Here is a 4,955-nt window from a genome sequence, read left to right on the forward strand (position 1 = left end):
GGATCTGCCTGGGGCAGGGCCCGCGGGGGTGACTCCCCTCCCTCCCCCTGTGTCCCCCTCCCCTAGGGCTGGGAGCTGGGCCCCTGCCCCCCACTGCCGCGCTGCTGCCCCCTGTGCGACTGCGCCTGCGCCTGCCAGCCCCCCGACTGTCAGAGTGTCAACTGCATCTGCTTCGAGGTCAAGCTCCGGTGAGGCGGCGCGGGGCCCCTCTGCCCCTCACTTGAGGGGGGCGGTGTCTTGGGGAGCCCCCCCTCTCTACCCTGGTGCCTTCCCTGTTTTTTTATGTAACTTGGATTATTTTTACACAATAAAGCGGTTGGTCAAAGCTTGTCTGTTTCCAGGGGCAGCCAGGGCAGCTGTGGGGAGGCGTCATGGCCTCCAGGATTGCTGATATGTGGGGACCACTCTAGACAGGTGGGTTGTCCTGCAGAAAGAAAACCCCCAGCAGCGTTCACTCTGCGGCCTGCCGGGGACAGCCGGGCACTCCGGGTGCAGGGAGCCTGGCTGTTAGGGCGCCGCTGTGCGGAGCGGAGGGGCAGAGCCCCCCACGCCGTGCCAGGCGGAGCTGCCCTGGAAGAGCAGCTTGGGGCACATTCACTCTGAACCCCACCAACGTGCCCGGCCCTTTGAGGCGGCAGGGCCAGCACTTGGAACGGTCTCAGTCCCACCCCTGAGACTCGCCTCACTCGAGCTCCCTGCATGCATGCCTGGCCAAGCATTGCCGCTTGCTGCTTTTCTTCTGGTCTGTCCGGTTCTGGGGTGGATGGGTGGAGGGGTGGGGGACGACGGGATGACTAATGCTTACAGCAAGGTGATCCTGGCTTAGGGATTGCGGGTAAAGGAAGCATTGTAGGACCTCCCATCTTTCCAGTAATTCCACGACTCTATAAGGTGGGGCAGTTATAAACGCTTGTTAGCAGCGACTGATTCATGTGACCTCCTGTCTTTTGTGAAACTATCTTGCATACATGCACAGGATCCCCAGGCCGAGAAGGGCAGGTGCAGCCAGCACTTCCCCCCAACCAACCAACCAACCCCACCCACTCCCAAAACTCAATCTGCCTTTGTATGGATGGATGGATCGATGAAAGAAAAAATAACTGACACAATTTCAAATGTCTGAACTTTGATAACCCTAACAAAAAAAGGTGGCTTCTTGATAGTATCAGTATTGAAAATGTTCTCTCTGTGATATCCATAGTGTTGTGTAGGGAGGGGAAGAAAAAAGAACTTGAGTTTGAACCAAAAAATGGTGAAACCTGCCAGCGTCCACCTCGACTAATCGTCACAGTTCTGTGAATTGTAAAAAATAGGAAGGTTTGAAATATTGAAGGGCCAAGGAGTAGATAGATGCCAGACAACAGAAAGTTGGAAACATACCATTTTCCTGATGCTGCGGAGCTGGGCAGTGCTTAGCACCGCGGTGGTGGGTGCAGCGGGCGGGGGAACGGGTACTGGAAGGGGAATATGAACTGTAAGAAACAGGAAGGTTTGAAATATTGAGGTGTTCAGGGCTAGCATTCTTGCAAACTTACTATTCTGGAGATGCCGCTGTGCTCCATGCTCAGTGTCGGGCTTGTTGGGCTGAAACTGGAGCCCTGCTTGTCTGGGGGCGAGGAGAACTATGCGATTAACGGCCGGCACTCGTCCGATTATCAGTCAGAAGCTTAATTGACTGATAAAATGATCCATTAAACACAAAGCAATTCATCCACTGGGGTTGCCAGAATACAGGTAGTCAACCTGACTGAGACTGCCAGGATATAAGCAGGCAGTTACCAAAGACTCAGCGTGTTAAGGTGACTCCTCACCGCATCACAGTCCGGCTGGAGCTGGTACCCAGGCGGTGCTCCCAGTCGGCCGCGCCGGGCGAGCTTCCTGGGTTGCCGTTGTTCCAAGTCCGATTGCTTGGTCTTCCCTTAGAAATCCACGCAGGTGAATCAGACCGCTGACAGTGAACGATGATTTCACTTGCTTAGGCTATTTAACCCTTTAGTGGTGTCAGCATCATCAATGCTAGCCCAGCTCATTAATGATATTTTGGAAGCTTCATAATAGTACACACTTACACACCTGGAATATTTTCCTGTTCCCACACTAATTAGTCCCAATGGTCACTGTAACGGGCAAACTGAGTTATGCTCAGGCTCTTAGCATAACTTTAGGCCTTCCTGGAACTAAGCAATTAACTTGTACAGAGTGCCTTATACGGCACTGGGAAAAGTGATTGCTGTGATTGGTGCAGTGGGTTAACCAGGTACAGTAGTTTCCCTAAAAGGAAAGGAAACCGAAAAACAGAATGGGATTGTTCCCCGCTCCTGCCCAGCCCAAGCCTGTGGGTGAAGCCGGCATCCTCGCCCCACCGCCCCAGCCAGAGGGGCAGGATCCACTGGAGGCTAGTCTGAGGGGGAAAGGAGTCCAGCAGAGCTGGCTGTACTTTAAAGAAACCTTACTGAGGGAGCAGGAACAAACCATCCCAATGCAAAGGAAGACTACCAAGTATAGCAGAAGACCTTATCTACAAAGATGAGGAAAGAAACTTGAGGATTGGACGGTTTGAAATGAGCAAGCTACAAAAGTAGTGGACAGAGACTCGTGTGTGTGTGTGTGTGTGTGTGTGTGTTGCCACCCTGGGGAGATGGGAGCAACCTTGGCCATCTTGCTTGGAGTAACAAGGAATCCAGACGCTAACATCCCACATGCCCGCCAGAGGATCTGAGGCCGATACCACTGAAGGTCGCTGTTGTACCATCTAAGGAACTGCTTGCCAGGTCCAATTACATGGAAGAATACTTGTCATGAGCCTGTGGGTTACTAACACGGTTCACTTGGTACCAAATCGGACGAGGGGCCATGTCGCTCCTTGGGGGTCTCTGGTGAAAGGAAGCCGGGGGCAACACTCACCACGTTCTCATCCTGATTTAGGGTTCTGTTCTTCCAGATGTTCTTTGGCATTCATTATACTGGGGTTAACAGTAGGCCACAATCATTGCCAATTCTTAACTGGATCATCTCGAAGAGACTTCTGGGAGTTTGGTCAACTTGACATGGCCAAATTAGATTTTCCTAGCAACAGGGGTGGGCGCAGCAGCAGCAGGCAGGGGTGGGGGCGCTGGTGCCAGATTGACCAGGAGCGTGGTGGGGGCAGCACATACACTACCCCTGGTGGCGGTAGGACCCGAACAACAGAAGGTCCCATCATGGGTTGCTCCACAACACCTTTCACTACCTGGCTCCAGCAGTCAGCTGTGGAGCAGGAGCAGGGGGATGGATGGGCAGAAGAAACGCTGTTTGAAGGTGTTCCAGGTTCTGGAGACACCCCCTCAAGGGACCATTGGCCATGCGTAGAGGGTGCACGTGCGCCCACTGAACCCTCGCTGTCGACACCACTGGCAGCGTCTGTGGGTGCTCGTGGATCACTGTTGGCCGCCCCCAGCATCTGCAAGTGATCGCTGACCGCTGGTCACCACTCACCCCCACCCCTCCACTGCCATCACCACCGTGGCCACCTGTGGGAGCTCCCTGCCACCATGCCCCTCCAGCCTCTGGGCATGCGTCGTTGATGCCAGAGATCATGCAGTATAATACAAGAAAGAGTTGCTAATCGCCCTCGATCATATGTTAATTAACGGTCCATGCATGCCTGCTTGCCCCTCTGGCTGGGGTGGTGGGGGGAGGATGCCGGCTTCACCCACAGGCTTGCCAGGATCCCTGTACATTGGGCTGGGGGGGAGGGGGAACAAGCATTTGACCACAGATAACAGCCCACCCTGCAAGTCTTTCCAGTAATGCCATGACTCCATCTACGGCCCCACCCAACAAAGCAGCCCCAGGCGTGGTCCTCAGGTCTGGCAACCCACCCCACACAGGCCTGATTAGCCATGCCAGTCTGCCTAGGAAATGAAACAGGACACGCATATACACAGACAAAAAAAATTGCAAGACTTTTATTAACAGAAAATGCAGTATATTTTATCAAAATAAAGAGACAAACTAAGAAAAAGTATTTAAATTAAATAAGAGAATAATTAAAGTAAGGAGAATTATATATAAATAATCATATTAAAGCTATCGCTATCTATAACAATCTATAAAACTTTCTCTAGCTATACAAAATAGCTATACAAAATCTAAAAAGTACTTGTACGCTTTGTTCTTCTTTGTTCTCTCCTTCGTTGGTCGGAGGCTTGCTGCACTGTTCTGAGAGGGGGAGGAAAGGAGACATGAAACCGGGCCCGGTGGATATGTTGCTCGGGGGCGTCCACCTGGACTATCCTCTGGCAAGGTTCGAAAAGAGAAATGTTCAAGGAAGTCATAGGGTAGGGGCAGCAAACTCAACGCTTTGCAGACTCGCCATTGCGGTGATGCCGAGGTGCTGAGCAGCTGGGACCCCGCGGGCACGCCGGGAGCACATACTTTACGGGCAGCGGGTAAAGGACTAGCAAGGGGCGCTGAACTACCCCCGCTGCACAGCACTGGGGGGCTGCTCTTGCTCGGCCACTTTCCTCCTCGCGTATATTTAAATGAATAAGAGTATTACAGCTTGGAAGACCAGGTTCTCTGCGTGGATCTGACATCTTTTATTAGACCCACTTAAATAGTTGGAAAAACTTGTAAGCAAGCTTTCGGGTTTAACAACTCTTGGTCAGGCTGGGGAAGATCTGCAGGTGTGTGCCGGCCTGAGGAAGGGCTTTTAAACCCGGAAGATGGCTTTAAAGTTCTTCCAACTATTTAAGTGGGTCTAAGGAAAGACACGGGATTCACGCAGAGAACCTCGTCTGCCCGTCCTTAGCCAGCACGGCTCCCACCTCCCCCGCGCAGCTTGACCGCACTTGGAAGCCGGCGCCTGGCTCAAGCGCGGCCGGGGGCGGTGAGGGGGAGCAGCAATCGCCCGTCCCGGGAAGCGGCGCCTGTGCGAGCGGGGCGAGCGGCCGCCGGGTCCTCCACCAGCGCCC

This window comes from Alligator sinensis, unplaced genomic scaffold (assembly GCF_000455745.1).
Source record: "Alligator sinensis unplaced genomic scaffold, ASM45574v1 scaffold1121_1, whole genome shotgun sequence".
Lineage (NCBI taxonomy): Eukaryota > Metazoa > Chordata > Crocodylia > Alligatoridae > Alligator > Alligator sinensis.